The 18,502-nt window shown below is 41.6% G+C and overlaps 1 protein-coding gene across 4 annotated transcripts in view; it reads right to left on the reverse strand.

Moving 5' to 3' along the window:
- ANKRD6 (ankyrin repeat domain 6) overlaps positions 1 to 17,866 on the reverse strand; it is an 87,574-nt gene extending 69,708 nt beyond the window's left edge. For 2 of the 4 annotated variants that reach the window (XM_030235625.2, XM_050972735.1), the window contains exons 1-2: positions 17,507 to 17,659; positions 17,284 to 17,418 (exon numbers count right to left, since the gene is read on the reverse strand). The gene's annotated coding sequence lies outside the window, so the exon portion shown is untranslated. Of the gene's footprint in view, positions 1 to 17,283; positions 17,419 to 17,506; positions 17,660 to 17,755 lie in introns of those variants that run through there. The other 2 variants (XM_030235623.2, XM_050972736.1) reach the window with 2 other exon arrangements.
- Between the last annotated feature and the right edge of the window lie 636 nt (positions 17,867 to 18,502).

An 18,502-nucleotide genomic window follows, 5' to 3' on the forward strand; every position in this document is an offset into this window, starting at 1 on the left:
ACAGGTCTATTTTCTGCAAGGGGTCTACCTATCTGCTTCCCAAGAGGCCAGTGCTGAGCTCCCCAACTAGAAGAACAGATTCCACAGTGAATTTTCTTAGGTGGGCAAAAGCAGCAATGTTGGTTTATGACGGAACTCATTCCCTTAAAAATTATTTATTTATGCCCTTAATACAATTTTTTGCAGAGTGGAGGACAAAACTGGTCAGAGAAAGCATTTTTAAAAGAGGCATGTGCTTGTCTTTTCCCTCTACATCAGTGAGCAAGGTTTCACATTAGAAATCAGGAGCAAGCTCATCATATACCACTCACTCTTCTGTGCTCAGTCTGTCAGGCCTGCTCTATCCCCATAATGTGAGAAGCTCTTCAGAAGGACAATGTTCTTGGGGTGCCCAGCCACAACAAAATCATCAGGGAGAGAGCAGAGAGCCCATCTGACATCTTCAGACTGCAGGGAGAAGGGAAGAGCCATCAGTGCAGCTCTGCATCAGGGGCAGCTGGCAGCATGGGCTATGGGGGTGCTTCCCTCACAGGCACAGGGAGAAGAGGCTGCCTTGCTCTTGAAATCTGTACCCACTTCTGGTTTCTCTCCTTTCTTGCCTGGTGATGGAGGGAAGTAGGCCCATCTAGCTATCTTCCAGTGCTCCTCAACAAGCCCCCTGCCAGGGCATTCCCCCAGCACTGAAAAGATTTGGATGTTTGCCACTGCATCCCGAGGTCTCCCCCTGAGATCTGAAGGGATGCTGGCAGCTGCAACTGTTCAGAAGAACAAGCAGCACAGGGAGGGAGCACAGCCTGCCCAGCCAAACCCCTTGTACTCAATCAAGAAGTGAAACACAGAACTTGGTGCAGTGTGGAAAGCAACTGCCTACCTTCTGAGTTAGACATTTTGTCCAGAAAATTTCCATATAAAAATAAGCACTGGAGTCTCTAAAAAGCTCTCTCAGACAAGAGTGGCTGCCAAGCCAATGCACCACAGCCAACACAAAAAGCTGGAAGGATCTGTGGAGACAGGGCAGCTTCCTTGAAGCTGGAAACGGATGGCTCTGGCAGCAATGCTGAAAGGATGCTACAGTGTTTGCTGCAGCAGAGCTGCCCACTTCAGCTTGGGAGAGAAGGAAACATTGCAAATTGAGACAACAGGAGCTCCTACAATAATTATATGGGGAAATGAGGAACTATTTAAACACACTTTTATCTCTCTCTCTCTCTCTTAAGATGTTTAAGTTAAAAAGCATCACAGGAATTTCAAAGAACAGAATAATTTCAAAGACGTGTATGACACCATGTCAGACCTAATGAAGAACCAAGGGTTTGGAGACAGGTCCTTTGAGACTCAACTCTGCTAACCACAAGCTTTCCCAAGCAAGGACTCCTGCTGAACTAGAAGGCAGCTCCTCCATTGCATCAAGTGCCCCTTCCTGAAGTGACAGCTCACACACCTGAGTTTACATATTACTTTTGCCTATTAGCAATCAGATACTCCCATTTGAGGCATGAAGGTTAACTTCACCAAGGTGTACTCCAGGGACACAGCTCCTTCAGCCCTGACCACAAACTGCAGACCACCAAGTTAAGATAGAAGCTACCACAGTGCTCCAGCTGTTACTACAGGAAAACCCTATGCAGGAAAAAAAAAGCATGCTTGGGATTCTGACATAGCCTGGATAAAATATACATGCAATCCAAATTCCCATTGTAGGAAGCTCCAAGCTAAGTATCAACAAATAAACCAAATTTTACAATAATAATATTGTTACAAACCAGTTTAGAATAGAAAAAACAATTAATCTTACAGATTTATTCCTAGGAACTAGGTGTCAGTAAGACCCGAATATCTGTTTAAAACGTGGTGATTTTAAAGCTGAAAGTTTTCACTATGATCTCTCAGCTTGGATCAGCAAGTTCAAAATCAAACTTCTGATGTAAATTTAAGTATCCAAAACTGTGTCGTTTCAGAAGTGGAGTAATATGATTGCTGCATCCCCAGATTTAACAAACTGAGTCAACTTCCTCTGCATTTTACCCCATCCACCCCCCCTCCCTGTCAAAGCAATTCACCCCTCTGGTAATTCAGGTACGCTAGAGGGAAGTGTTGCAGGACAACACACTTAACATCTCCTCCTCTCCCTGGCAATTCAAAAGAAGGCAACAAAAGTCTCAGTAATTGAGAACTATTCTCTGAATGAAAAGGTCCAATTTTACAAGATTCATCACAAAGTCTCTTATTCATCAGCAGCCTTGGCACTCTTACTCTTCTACCTCACGCAGACATTTCTGGAATGTGTTTCAGGCTACTGGGGGAAATAAAAGGTAGTTCAGCAGGAAGCAGCAGAGGGTATAGAAATGAAGACTCTGAAATTGATCCTGTTCCTGTCCTACACAGCACAACTTCTGTCAGAAGCATCAAGCAGAGCAGGACTATTCTCTTGGTGAGTACAGTTTTCTTTTTACTTTTTCTGTTTTGGTACCTCCAGTAATATTGACAAACTGTTTACACACAAGAATACTTGCAATTTTGCATCAACAGACTTGTAGCTGTTCTCTTACAAGTCATCTGAGAACTTATATAAACTAGGTTTGGAGATGGAGAATAACGGATTGGTATCTTCATCTGATTAGGAAAAGTTCTATTTAAAAGTCTCCTTCTTGCTAGACTCCATGTTAGTTTGCTGACAGACCTGCTGGCATGAGGATACACAGAAATTCACTTCAGAAGTGGCAGGAGGTTTTACTAGAAGGGAAGAATATTGCTCTTTCTCACTCTGATTAAAAGCTTATAAAAACCAATTAAGAGATTGAAGCAAAGTCAGCAGAAGCAATATGGGCAAGAAATGTCTCATTCGTGTACTGGACCTGGCATTTGGGCAACCTTTGCAACAGAGTGCCAGTCTCCTCTCAAAGAATGCTTTCTCTGCATTTTCAGACACAGTTCTGCTCTGGACCACACAAGGGGCTAAATAAATAAATAAATAGATAAAAATTATTATTACATTTATGTTTATGTTATTGTTTCATTCCTTGGATTTAAACTCATGTGAACTGATGACTGCTAGTGCAGTGCAAACAAACTTCCCTGGAGATCTAACCCCTCAGTATAGTACTTTCAGAGGTAGGTATTAAAACAAGGAAACAAAAATCCTGAAACACATATTTTTCAGACTTGTGTGTAGTGTCAGTGCATGCGAAAGAACACAGGAAAAATGAGGTATGTGCAGAAAGTTATCCTAGTTTTGATGAATGTGTTTGTTTGGGAATGCAACAAGAAACCGAAGGAACTTGTTTGCCCTGGATTAATGTAACACCAAGGAGGAGTTAATGAACACTAAAGCTGCAAAGCAAATCATAGAGAGAGCAGGAACTGCCAGAATTAGTCAAGCGTTTCTCCCGACGGTGCGAGCCTGCTCTTGGGTTCCAGGTCATGGCTTCCACACAAAAGTGCACTCTTACCTCTCCAGAGCCTTGCCCAGCCACTGCCTGTCCTGTGCACCACACAGGCCATGTCTTCCACATAGCAGCAAATACTCAATGATGTTCTTTAAGGTTTACACCACAGCATTCTCTTCTTATGGTTTTTCATGTTTCATTTCCTTTTTAAATAAAAGCCATGGAAAACCAAAACCAAATATCCAGCAGTAGCCCTTGCCTCTGTGTTCTCTCATTCCACTTGCTAATAATCCACAGGACTTGCACTCAAGGGTGTTTAAAACCATGGCACACACCTCCTCCAGCACCTGAATTACAGGAATAAGTGCTGGAAGACACAAGCATACAAGGCAGCAGAAGAGGACTGGCTCGTGGTGAGGAACAGAGTCAGCTTCTTGCCACAGACTTTCACACATATCACACATATTTGTAAGATATGAGAGGAAAGTTGGGGTTAAGCTTTTTTTTCTTTTTTTTAGGGGGGGAAAGGAGAGGGAGGTGTTACTGAATAGTGAGAAATTACGTCTAGTGGCTGAGTGCAGCATAAATGAGAACAGGTTTGGCACTTTCTGAAAGGCAGTGAAGATGCTGATAAGACTTAGGACACCTGTTGTAATTGGTGACCTCAGCATGGGCTGGAGTGGATTTCTATACCTGTGACCATGCTTATGAATTATGATTATGAATGCATAAATATAAATAGTGCAGAATGGTTGTACTTGCTTTATTTCTGTGGCTGTCATGTAGTCTTGGTCAAAAGAAAGAAAGAAGTGCATACATTAACACTGGTGGGCTGGTGAGAGGAAACCAAAAGTGAAGACTTGCTGCCATGTTTGTCTCACTTTGTACAAGTTACAAAAACCTCCTTAGAAAAGTACAGTAAACTGCTAAAAAACTTTTCAGCTTTATTTCTCAAAGAAAAGTTATGGGAAAAATATTCAGCCAACATCCAATTCTGAGGCCCTGAATGTCTATTTATTCCACAATTTAGAACAAAGATCTCTAGTCCTTTACAATTCCATTTCCTTTTCTCTTAAGCTGTCTTGCATTTAGACAGTCTATATTTCTAAGCAGAAAACAGGTAAATATTTGGTTATTCCATTTGCAAAAGGTTAAGGTGTTATCACTATAAAGCTGAAGGAAAAAAATTTAACAGGTGAGAGGATAATGTTTCTGTGATTATTTTTTTCTTTACCTCATAAATCAAGCCAGGAATTCTAAAGCAATTCTCATTAAAATTGTCCCTTGGGTTCTTTGAAGACATGCGGTGGCAAGCCAGTAAGACTTTCACAGCTGTAGATTTTGGGGGAAGAAGGAGAGTTACACTTGAGAAAAGCCACGTGCTGGGACAGACTGCACAATAATGACAGTGGCAGTTTTGGTACAAGACCTTTTTTTCATTAAAACATACTGGGCTGAATACAGTAGTAGGACATTTGATGACTCAGACGCTACAACAAGAATCCAGGAGTAAGTTTAGTTTATGCAAATACAGTCTGAAGACAGTCCTGACATTGAGTGAATAGCATTGGTTTGAAGAAGTATTTGCACAAAGCCTTCAGCTGCACCAGTCCATTTCGTATCCTGCCCACTCTTCTTACATCTTCTCCTTGTCCTGGTCTTAGCTGAGATAGAGCAAATTTTCTTAGTAGCTGGTTCAGTGCTGTGTTTTGGATTTAGTATGAGAACAATGCTGGTCACACACTGATGTTTTGGTTGTGGCTCAGCAATGCCTACCCTGAGTCCAGGCCCTTTCAGTGTCTCCTGCTCTGCCAGTGAGGAGGGGCGCAGGAAGCCAGGAGGGAGCATGGCCAGGACAGCTGACCTGAACTGGCCAAAGGGATATTTCATAGCAATAAAGCAGGTTCTGGACCTGGGGGACCAGACTAGGGACTTGATTCTCCACAGAAATAAGACTTTGATGTTTAATGCACTCACCATTATCAATAGTCAGGGACAGAGTTTGCTGCCCCACAGACACAGACTTTCCCTAAGTTCTTCTGGAAGGAAGGCTACCATAAGAAACAGTAACTGCAAAATGCAATCTAAACTCTCCTATAAAGTTGAAATACAACAAGGTCAAGTTGCCCTTCACAGTTATCTGTATGGGTGATGTTTGTGAGTAATCTCTGAACAGTTCGTGCAAATAAAACTATGGAAATTGTGATCCTCTTGCCTGGACCATTGGCAGATATGGAGCTGAAGGATCTCTCAGTGGGCTGTGGGCATCCTCTGTGCTATCTTTATTACTTGCTAAATTCTTCCAAATTCTTTGGAAGTTCTACAGAAGACTCTTCCTGACTCCATGCAGAAGTTCACTGGTGGGAATCTCAGTCAGATAACAAAAGTGATTCCCTACTTCAGGGCTCTTTTGTTCCAACCCAGCTGAACAGCACAGTTCCCAAAATGTCCTTCTTCATTTGTTCTGTGCAAGCCATGCAGAACAACAGTCTCAACTCAGCATTTGATTCATGAGGAAAGCCTCCCCACCAAGCCCAAAATAAACAAAATCATGTTTCCATCCTATACTACTTACATTGCAAACGGGGATCTCAGTTAATTTTAAAAAGCTGTGCATTAACACAAAATACTTCCAGGACAAGCAACTGAAGTTAATCTCTCTCAGCTCAGGCTATGGCTCAATTAACACATCTCACCTTGAATATCACATTGCTCTTCCCTGTATCTTGAGAATCTTGCCAGCTGTACTAACACAGGAACAACACAGGAAGAAAGCAGCTATCACAAAACCTTGGCTTTTGCATCAGGTGACTGAAATGAGCATTGCACAAGGGTACTTTGATGTTATGAAAGGCCTAAGAAAATGCCAGGAGTTTGGGGCGTATTTCTTGCTGTGTTTACTCTCTTTCCAAAGGGCACTTGTCATACACATGCCATCTGCTGCACTGAAATGCAATACCCAACCAAAAAAATAAAAATCTCCCACACCAGCAGGCTCTTTGTACAGATTTAAAGGATCACCACTAATATAATTTTAGCTGTTTCAAGAAACCATGCTACAGAGACTGCATTTCTTGAAAGTTTCTCCTCCTGTAGGACAGAACCTCAGCTCCCAGGGGAGACTCTGCCCTCACGGCTGCACAGAAGTCACAGGTTCATAATCCAGAAATATTCAAACCTGTGTCAGGTACAGAGAGCTGAGAGTGCAAAGTGAACACAAATGTCCCCCACTCCTCCTCACTGCCCCCTGATCCCCCTCCTTTCCCCTGTGTGCTCACAGGAACCCAAAGGGGCAGTCCTGCAGTGGAAGCCATCTCTCTGGGACCTGAAACTGGCTTTAAAGACACTCAGCCTCTTAATTCTTGTGGATATTTCCCACAGCCTGAAAGAAAGGAAAACCTGGGAATGTGTTACTACATGGGCTTACCTACAGCACCTTGGTAAAGTCAGGATCCCTTAGTACATGCACCTCCTTGGTCAGACACTAACAGGAACCATGGAGGATGATGCTATTTCTTACATCCATTTCAGTCTCCTTATGTTTTCTTGTCTTCAGTTAAAATAGATGCTTGGGTCTATTTTCAGTACTGAAAAGGATCATGCAGGTTAGTGTATCTGCTTTATAGTTAATGAATATTCTGAAATCTCAGCATATCTGAGTGTCCTTCATACTTTACAAGAGGCCAGCTCATACAAGATTGTGTTAAGACACGGAGAACATTTTACATTATCTGCCCACAAAGGCTGCCCAGGTCCAAAAGAGAAATAAGAAGCAAAAATTCCCAAACCTGATGACAGAGAAACAGAGAAGAGCAGAATCATGCTAGAGGGACATCATATTCCTGGACCATCTTTCCAGAAACAGGAAAGGATTTCCAGGCAGGATTTTCCTCATGGCCATCTCCTTCCCTACCTTATGAAGCTCAACACTCCTGTGCCTCATATTTGAGGATACCCTTTTGAAAGAGATTCCATTTTCACTTTTACAACATACAGGAAAAACACAATAAAAATCTCAAGGAGATGGCAGTTCCTGTCCAGTAAGATAGAAATAGATATTCCTTAACCATCACTCCTACCAAGGAATGCAGTGGTGTGTTGTTATCAAAAAAACAGCACACTGATTAGGACTGGAAGCCTAGCAAAGCTAGAAGCACAACCAGAAAACCCCAAAAGCTACTGATGCTGGAACAGAGAGAGTTGAAAGCAGTCACAGATGGAAAAACCTGCCCCAAAACCCAAAACAATACTAGAGCTGAAGTGAAAGCAGAAAAAATAAGATTGCAAATTGAGACAGGTAAAGGCTAGAAGACAGGATGAGGAAGAAAATATTGAACATAAAGCCTTTAAAAAGCCTTTGAAGATGTGTCAGAACCATCAATCTGATCTATAAAGATGGCCTGGAAAGGTATGGAAGAGGGACACATATCCTTTTTCATTCTCTCACAAATTCTTTCTTAAAGGATTGTCAAAAAACCTTTTGCTCTATTCACATTTTTTTGGGTTCTAAGTGTTGATTCAGCACTTATTAACCACTGTTAGGAGCACAACTAGCAAAACAACAGGAGATCTGTAGGAGATGAGGAACAGATCAAAGAAAATCTGATGATTCTCTAATCAATAATACGAAAGTAGTAGGACAGAAGAGAGAAGATTAAACTGGGGAACAATGCAGAGTTTTTAGAAGTGGCACAGAATAAAGAGAATGTGGGAAAATTAAATGGCAAAAAGGTCAAGGACATCTTTATTACCTTACAATCACAGAAGTGGCCTAATATGGTAGAAACACACATTGGTGTTTCAGTGCAGAAAGGATCAAACTTCACTCCTGAGCTGTGCTGCTCCATCTCTGGATTTGCGGGTTCTGCAGTGTGAGTAAGGAGGAGCTAGCAGAGTTCTCTCTCCTGGCACTACAGGACTGCATCACACCTAATCAGGGGAGCTGCAGTTGCCACACAACCACCAGCTCCCAGTGAGGTATAAAAGAGAGAGAGAGAAAACCAAGGAAGAGGAGGACTGACTCTAGTGGTGTTTTCTTACAATTCGTCTTCCCCTTTATTTTTGGCTCAACACAGGGAGGCAAAAAGGAGGGGTAGAAAGAGAATGCAAGCAGATTATGTATTTGTATTCTTGTTTTCCAGTCCTTCCAGAAAGGCCAGTTTTGTAAACAGAGAGAAAGCTGAGATTTTCTTTATCTTGTTAACTACTCCCATGGCTGTAACACACCGTTCAGAGCTCACAATTATCTCTCTGCTCAACATTATCGAAAATGCACTGCAACTTCTTTGGCAACACATTATTTTAGTCAGGCTATCTGCACCTAAAAACACTCAGCCTTTTGTTTCAACAGCAAAGACCTGTGTGCTGAATTATAAAAATTGTCCAATATCATATTATCTTGGCAACAGATTTAATTTCACGGAATATGAAACTTCACTGAAAATCATTGTACAACAAGACAACGAAACATAAACATTCACTTCTGCCTTTTTTCCTTTTATATTAAGTGTGAGCCTACTACAACTCCCTCTGGGAGGATATTTTTCATACAAAGACACATTCTTTGGGTCTTATTCATATAAACAGCCATTGAACTGAATGAGATTAGCCACAGAAGCAGGGAAATCAGGTTTTGATTCAGCATTACTGATACAAAATACGACATAAAATTCAATTTAAAAAAACAGGATTATAAGCATCCATCTTTAAACTATCTAATAATGCAAAAACTAATTGAAGGTTTTGTTTTTCAGTTCTACCCTTCTGAGATGTAATACACTAAATTAATTATAATTTTGCTGCACACAATTTGTTAATAATTACCTCTCTGTGGGCCATACTGTTATTTGAGTAAAAATCACGGGAATTTTTAAAATACCCATTATTTCAGTATCACTTTATTGTTGATGCTTAATTAAGCAAGGCCTGAAAATCCCACTTGCAGAGCATAAGGGAAGTGATTTTCAAATGGTACTTGGTAAAATCTGCTAACTTTTACATTACACTTTTGTCTGACTCTGATTGCTTTTTACAGACAAAAAGGACAGACATACAACAGATGCTCGCTGCTATATTAAAATTTACAATATAACTTTATTAATAACCTTCAAACTAAGACACTGCCTACATAGTTAACACTGTCCAAAATCTCAGTACTTTGGGAAAGATGACAAGTAAACAGCTCCCTACAATGAGAGAAAAATCCTTCATCTTAGTGTGAAACACTGTAGCACATACATACTAATGTTCTGAAAAATTCCAGCATAGTGTCACTCTCCTCTGATAACCTTCCCTGGCTTAGCTTACTTGAGAAGCACATTTAGTGCTTTTTCTACTAAGGCAGAGTATCCTGTGTTTCATGAGAGTTACACAGGACTGAAACACAGAGCAAGTTCTCAGTTTCACTGACACTCCTTATTCCATGTCTGGGAAAGACTGAGAATGGTTCCCAGACAAAACTAGCTTTACACCACAGTCGCCTGAGTAGCTCAACACTTATTTCAGTCTAGTCAAGGAGACAGTGTCAATTTGAAATTGTGAGGAGAACAAATAAACCTTTAAAATGATGGTTTGTTTTTTCTTTCAAGTGCTGTGCTCAGTTCTTCTGAATGCACCCTTACCTGTTTTTTTGGTGTGTCTGCTCACCAAAACCAGCTCACCCCATATAAGTATATGCAGACATTTGCTGCATGTACAAACCCACATTTGATATGTAAGCAAATCCATATTATTACAACTTTTCAAAAAAGTCATTCTTAAAAGCTGTAAATACATGTATCCAAGTTCTGTAGGCTTGATTTTTAATATGTTTCTGTCTCCCATAGCATGTATCCTATTTTCAGGATTACAAGCAAAAGGAAGAAAAACTGGCAAAGTTCTAGTAAATAAAGCAGCAACATCCTCCTCATTAGTATGTCTGCAGTTATAGACATGAAAGGCTAAATTCTCTGAAGGAATATGGAACCCAGAAGTTTGCTTTTAAACTTCTCAACCATGTGTTGGTGGGCAGACATAAAGGGAATAGAAAGGAGGCAGAAAAAAAAAAAAGGTTTGTTTTTTTCGACCTAAAATACTCTTGAATGCAGACTATGAATCTGGGAACAATTTCTTAAAATATTAGGGTTTTTTTTTTTAGTTAAGAGACTCTGCCAAGGACCAGAGCTTATACCTGCAAATTCTGCTTTGATTTATTGATATGGCATGCTACTTAGTGCAAGTATTTATACCACTCTTTTAATTCTGCCATTCACTTTCCCATTGGGACCCATCTTGCTTCCAGGTAAACAAAGTGTAAAATTTTTACTGAGAAAGGATGAATAAACAAAGCAAAGCTAAACATAGAAAGAGTCAACCTGTTCTGACAAGTAGGAAGAATGAGAAGCAGAAATGAGTTACTGTAATACACACAGGGTTCTCTTTAACAAAAACTAAATTCCAAACAGAATACTGAAACTTAAAATTTCATTAAGCAAGCTGGGATGTGATTGCAATGTAGATTAGATGGAGCTGAATGTTGATTGTTTGGACACAAGACAGATGTTTAAATTAAGGTACTTCACATTTGTGGTGAGTGTACACGTAGCCTGTTACCACACTTGCACTGATGTGAAGTTATTTCCCAGTAACTCATGTCCAATCCCCAAAGATTCCCTCCAAAGGAAAGAAGTCTGATTAAAAGTGAAAAAAAACCACACAAAAAAAGTCCCAGTATTATAAAAACTAGGCAGTCATGGGATAACAGCAAAAGCCCTCATCTGTATGGAGAACCAGTGAGACAGGAAATAAACAGTACAAGGTCACTCTTCCCAAGAGAAGGACACTAAGCCTGCAGCCCCACAGCCATCTGCATTAAGCATATATTGTGTTCATTATACCCACTAATGAATCACAAGGGGACAGGGAAAGATTACAACTGTTAAAAATGGCTGGCAGATTTCAATACCATTTAAACACAGTCTGGTATTTGTGCTGGGAAAAAACACCTCAACTTCATATGCATAATGATGGGCTTGGGATGTTTCAGGAATTAAATCCTGGATTGACAATGGACTGTTCTTAGGAAAGCATCAGCACAGTTAAAAAGCAGGAAGGGTTCTAAAAAATTATTACTGCAGAGAGTACAACTAAACACCCCTTTATTCCATCATCTAAGAAACTCAGTTGCATCTTAGAAGTTCTAAGTCTGGCCTTCTCCTCTCTAAAAGGGTTTAGCAAAACTAGAAAAGTTGCAAGGAAGGAGAACATAAGACAACCAAAGGTAGGATAATTAAGTAGAAGAAAATCAGGATGGAGAAATACTTGACAACATCCGGTTAAACCAGCATATTTCAAGCTCCAAACAAGTGAGAAGAAACAGCTCTTCTTATCAAACAGCAACTTTCAAGCTATGATTGTCATTTATTGTCTTTCTTCTCTGTTTTTCTCAGGCTGTTTCCTGTTCATCATGTTCCCTCCTCAGCTTGACAGAGTCACTGATATGGATGCTCTACAGGAGTGAAAGGCATTAAAGAGAATATATGTCATCTCTCCCTGCAAATGAAATGCAGCCAGCTTAGAGATGAGAATTGGCCAGGTTGACTATGACACCATTCACCCACACCTCCAAACCAGGCTCATCATTCCTGCAGCCATGGGACTTGCTCAGCTCCTGGCCACAGAGCTGGAAGAGCTGAAAGAAATCTCCCCAGACAGACAGTCCTGTCCTAGTCAGCAAGAGATATCCACTTCTCACTGCCTTCAACCAAAGTATGATTTGTAAAAATGGTCACACAGAGAAGCTGCTAATTTTAGCCACTCTGTTATTCCAACTATGTCAAAAGCATCTATGTCACTTGTTAAGTTTTTGAAAACTCTTTACATTGTTAAAATTTAAATAAATTAAATTTGATCCTGCTTATTTTGAGGTTGCAGCAACTAAGACAGCCAACATCAACACCCTCTCTTTACTGAGCTGTCCTCACTCATCCCCAAATCCAGTTCTGCTTCATCAGGCATGCTGGCAATGAAGCTGCTCACCTGCAGAGGCACCTCCACTTGTCTGTCAAGACACCAGGCAATAAGTGAAATGGATGACAGCCTCACCCAGTGCACACCAGGTCAGGATTTCTTAAAACCTGTCTTCTCCAAACTGATTAAGTGTAGTCTTACAGAGAAAGAAGAGAATCCAAGCTGGTAGCAGACTGTTCATTAATAAAATACTATACTTAAAAATCATGTTTAAGCTTACTCCCCACCTGAGTCTGCCATTCATAGCAATACTTACACCATAAGCTTAAAAATAAACATTAAAAACCACCATAAACCTAAAAATAATAATAAAAAGAGCACATAGAAAGAGTATGGTCGGATTTTACCCAGAAGTTTTTTTTTGTGAAAAAACACCACCATATACTTGCAAGAATTCAGGAGCTGTTGCAAAGTCTGGAAAAAACAAACTGATAAGAAAATGCTGCACTTTTAAAATCTGGATTGAAACCAGAACAAGAACATCAATGAAAACCATAGATGTCAGGCAGATAATTTTGCAGCCAGAAGAAATACACCCCCCCCGTCCCTCCATCCCATAATCCTCTGAAAGACTTCAGTCAGACATAGTCAAATCCAAAAAGTTCTCAGACAGAAAATGAAGGAAAATTACATATATGTAAGCTTTACAAAATAACAAATACTGAGTTAAGCAACAGATATGCCCGGCAATTATTAGTGCAATTATTTCCAACAGTAATGATAACAGTGAAAAGATCACATCCTGCCCAAGACTCTGAAACAGCTGCAATTTCTGCATCTGTTGCACAGACAAACATCAAACTCTGAGCAGAAGTAAATCATACCTAAAATGATTCACTGTGACCACTATTAAAATATTACTCAAATATTAAGCTCATATATAATTACCATCCATTGTTACAATTTAAATAGATTTAAATGTGCTTTCTTATTTTATAAAACTGGCACTTTTCCTCAGTGACTGACCCAACTGAGACAATTTAGGGCTCTTTAACTCAGAAGTGTATTGGCACAATATAAATAGACCTAGCAACAGATCTTCCTAGGATGTCACATTGCAGATGCTGTTAAAACCAACAGAAAATATTCCTGACTGGCTTAAAGCAATCCCGACTGGCTTAAAGCAATTGGCATCTCAAACTGGAAAAGGAAATTATCCCACTGCAATGCAGACACAATGAAGATGCATACCCTTAAGGAACTCATTTCCATCAATTCCAAATGCATTTTCCATAATGCAAATGAAAATGCTTTTGTCCAACAGCATGCCAAGACATGCACACAAAACCTGTCTCTTCAGTGGTTCACTTCAGAAAGTGGATGGTGCTTAGGTGGGGAAGGTGGCAAATCATGAGGGAGAGTAAGGCATAGGCTGTTAGAAGAAGCTTGTTTAAAACCAGGATTTGAAGGAGGTAAAATTTAATGATTTGAAGAGTACTCCAAAAATGCTTTTAATCATGACATAAGACAAAAAGGCCTAGGCTTTTCTAGCATAGGAGTATATAAACTTTTCTTCAGGATTATGGCAATCCCACTAGGGTACCTGTGCTCAACTACCCTGTAGCCCCAGTTTGCTCCATCTGGCTGGCATCCACAACAGATACTTCCATCCACCACTTGCCACAGATGTGCCCAAATCTCATCCCTAATCACAGCTGAATTCCCCCTCATGGCTGTGGCTGAGATGCACCTAGGGTTTGGAGAAGCAGCACTGGGTGTGGGGACTAGGAAGGGGAGAGCCACAGAGGAGACAGCAGGAAGACACGAGTGCTGGCTGGAAGAAAGCATCTTCCTGTTCGTTCCAAGGACATTTAATTTCATCTCACACATGGCAGGATCACTGCCAAAAGATCAAAAGTAAAACAGTGCAAGAGCAAGCCAGCAATCTACAGTCCTGCATTGTATCCTGAGTTACCTATGCATTTGATATTCCATCAGAAGTACATCACTGAGCCTACCAAGACAACCTCTCCACATCTGGATAATACAAGAATTCAAGCCGTTGTACTCTATCCATTAGACCATCCAATGGGGATTGATTTATGGCAACAGGATATACCCAACTAAGTATTAGTGGTAAAAAACTAGATTGCTTTTAGCCTCAAAGTCCTGTGCAGCCCTAATGCTTCATTTATCACACACCTCTAAAAATGTGTCCTAAATTGACACTCATTTCATCATTGGTTTTTTTGATAGCATTCTTGACCTTGGTATCAAACTACTGCACACCAACAGTATCCTTCCTGCTTCATTCTCAACACCACCATATCTCCAACTCGACCTGAGTATTTTCCAGAAAAGAGGAAAAATACCTGTCTGGCCAAACCAGCAGCTTTTAATACAAAGCATCATTGTGTCATGCACAACCTGTCAAAGGAAAACATCCCAGTCTCAGGGAACATCCCAACACTCGTGTTTCAAAGCTATGCAAAAAATGAGCAAGGACTCCACACATTTACTCTGACTCTTCCTAAATTTGGAACACCTGCCTTCACAAATCCAGCAGTCTTCTGAATGGCAGCATGAGATAAACCAAATATAAACAAAAGAAAAGACAGCAGTACACATAATTCAGTGACAGGTCACAGCAAGACATGGGGTATTTCAGAATTTCACTATTCTCATAACTGCTGTCAGTGAACTGTAACAAACTGTTCTCCAGCAGCACCTGCTAACAGGGAGTGGAGTAGCCAAGTGAGAAGTAACTAAGCTATTCCTAAAGGGTTCACAAGTTAGCAGTGGTATACAAGAATATTTATAGTATTGTACATCAGAAACTATTCTGGAGATTTTTGGGATCAAAATAGCTGGATAGGAGACAGGGAAGAAAATTAGCCCCTTGCTGTTATGAATTAAGGTCTTTCTGAAGGGCAGTTCTGCACCTTCTATTTTTGGCTGGATCATTTAAGTCACATATTTAGTTCTTGAATCAACACAAGGAACTAAAAATACTTATTTCAAATTTTTGTTTGCCCAAAGCAATTTCAATCAATTTATGTCTTTGACATAAATATCTCCCTAGATCAATCCTGCCAATAAAATATGGCACCTCATTTGTGATTTTAAATAAAACACTTCCACCAGGGATGTGTTTTACTGATGTATCTCTAAAAAAAGATAGAACTGTGAGTTCTCTGCAAGTTCATCCAAAGTCCTAACTGTTGAGGGAAAAAGTGCACATCTGAAACTAATGAGAATAAATATACTTGTCAGTATAATTAATTTAAGAACCTGAAAGTGCTTTTAAAATGTTCCTTGGTACACCACCTATCCAAACTTATAAGCATTGTTCATCCTGTTAAACAGATTTAGTGAGTAAAGGACAGTAAGGCCTTTTTCTTTTACGTTACAAAATGACTCACTGGCAGTCAGACAGAGGTGAAGCTGAAGACACATGGAGAAATGCAGCTTGAGGCTCAATTGCTCATCACCACACCCTACAAGCACCTGATTTACTAAGGTATCATTCATCTCACCTAGTCCAAGAACATGGTAAATTTGATAATCTGAACTCCAGAATGTGCCACCTGTGACAGGGCAAGATGCTGAGCCTGGTGCTGCAACCACATCATATGAGCCAACATGGGAGCCCCATTAGTGCAGACAACTTCTCACCATTTCTGTTCCTCAAAAAAGAAAAGACCTCTCTGAAAAAATCTTGAAGGAAAGCACCTGCATGATCAGGAGGTTTTCACTTTCTTTTTACCAATCATTTACTGGCTATTTCATTTCTTGTGTTCAAAGCCAGTCTCCTATATGAAGCTGGTAGCACTGTCTGGGTAAATATTAAGGAGCAGGGGAAAGTGAAAACTTCCCACCTGAATACTACCACAAAACTCCTTTTTTATTTTTATTAGTTTATTTTCAAACAAAAAACCAAACCAAACCAAACCAAACAAAACAAAAAAAAAAAAAAGAAAAAAAAGAAAAAAACAAACAGGGAGAAAAGCAGTGACATTACTGCTGCTGCTACACAATTCCTGTTTACCCTTGCAGATAGGTCCTCATGGATAAACAGGTATACATCATCTACAAACCAGGCATGTAAATACTTTGTGTAGTCACCTAACTGCAGATTTTGCTGCATGCAGTGTATTTAACTATTTTGGAGCATTTTCTGCTCAGAAATCATAATGAAGTTCTGAAGGAGAAACATTACACCATGTCTTGTGGTCTGCAATGCAACTGCAGATCTTACATGTAATCACACATCTCCAGAAACACTTTGTTTTCCAACTATCTGGAGAATGAAGATTACACAATACTTGAAACTTGAGCCTGCCAAAATAAGTTGTTATAAAACTAGCAGCACAGTCTGACACATCACCTTTTAAAGAAAGTAAATAACATTCTCCCCAGAATAATCCATAGACTCAAACAGTCCTACCAGGGGATCTGATCCATGCCTAACCAACACTGCATAAGAGTTAAGACATGCTTACATTTTTCTGTCTTTGCCCAAAGTGGACTTACTGATCTTCCCAATTACTCCTTTAACATTGGTAGGACATTCTAAGTTCATTTAAACAACTCATGGGGCAAAGATTCACCTACCAGCAAGCTACTTTCTAACTCTCTCAGTGTTTTCACTGTGAACAAAATGTATTCAGTAGCAGACAACATGTACTTTTTGTCTTGTGCATTGCAGAAATACCAAGCAGAAACCCAAATAATCGCTTCACATACAATTATAAAGATATGAAGATACTGGTTATGCCTTTTTAAAAAAACAGAGCGCTGTCTACAGCCTATGCTGTAATACAGACAACACCCCAGGGCACGATAAGCTCTTTATTAATGCTTGCAATAAAAAGGACACTGCAGAACAATGACATGCCGTAGCCATGGATTTCCACTATCAGAGCTCTACAAGCAGCCGGTGTGTACTCACAAGGTGTTGAGACCTCGGAGGGGGGGACGATGTTTGCAGCAAACTAGTGGAAATCTTTCCAGCGGAGTTTTCAGGTGATGTCAACAACAGGAAGGATGACTTTGAGCCAGATTTCCATTTCTCATCAGAAGCGGCCTTAAAAGTTGGAACAAGAGCGTTAAGACTCCTCATTTTCACCCCCAAACCTCCAATCGAACCCCTACGTCGACACAGGTCCCTGTACCTGCGCGGCATCCCGGAGGCTCCGTGTCTGCCCGACGCGGGGGGGGGGGGGGGTCCCTCCCTGGGCTGGAATACGGGAACACTTTCACGACTCCGCTCCGGGGCACCGGCTCCGCCACGCTCGTCACCAGCTGCGGCCCCGCCACCGCGCGGCCACCTCCGCCATCACCTGTGCGGCCCCGCCCGGCCCGCGCCGCCCCCCGCGCTCCCCCGGCCCGCCGCAACCACACGGAACCGCGGCGAGGCTCACCTGCGCTACCCCGCGGCACCGCTCCCGCCGGGCCGGGCTCGGCACTGCCCCTCCAGCGGCGCCTCCGCCGCCGGGCCGGGACTGGCCCGAGGGAGGCGCCGCCGCCGCTGCCGCCGCCGTGCCCGCTGCGAGGGCGACACCGAGCGGCCGCGGCGGGCGGGCAGCGCCCAGCGGCCCGGAGCGCCTCCCGCCCCGGAGTCCCGGCCAGGAACTCAGGGCTCTGACCGGAGCGAGGCTCCGCGCGGGCTGGACGCTCTTCTGGACCGAAGCTCCTTTGCAGCTTACTTACGGAAGCTCATAATAACTTGCGTGGGAGCAGAAGCGCTAGAAAACCACGGAATCACAGTGGGTCAGGTTGGAAGGGACTACAGGGGTCACCTGGTCCAACCTCCCTGGTTAACCAGGTTCGTCCTAAAGCACGTGGGACAAGACTGTGTCCAGACAGCACTTGTCCCTCCAGTGAGGGAACTTTCACAATCTCTCTGGGAAATCTGTTCCAGTGCATGGTCATCTGCACAGTAAATAAGTTCTTTCTTATGTTCAGGTGGAACTTCCCATGCATCAGTTTCTGCCTGTTTCCTCATATCCTAGTGGTTGAGACCACCAAGAAGAGCCTGGCTCCATCTTCTTGGTAACCTCCCTTTAGATATTTACAAACAGTAATGAGGTCTCCCCTCAGTCACATCTTCAGCAACCAGGCTCAGCTCTCTCAGCCTTTCCTCATAAGAGAGATGCTTCAGTCTCCCA

This window comes from Serinus canaria, chromosome 3 (genome assembly GCF_022539315.1).
Source record: "Serinus canaria isolate serCan28SL12 chromosome 3, serCan2020, whole genome shotgun sequence".
Classification (NCBI taxonomy): Eukaryota; Metazoa; Chordata; class Aves; order Passeriformes; family Fringillidae; genus Serinus; species Serinus canaria.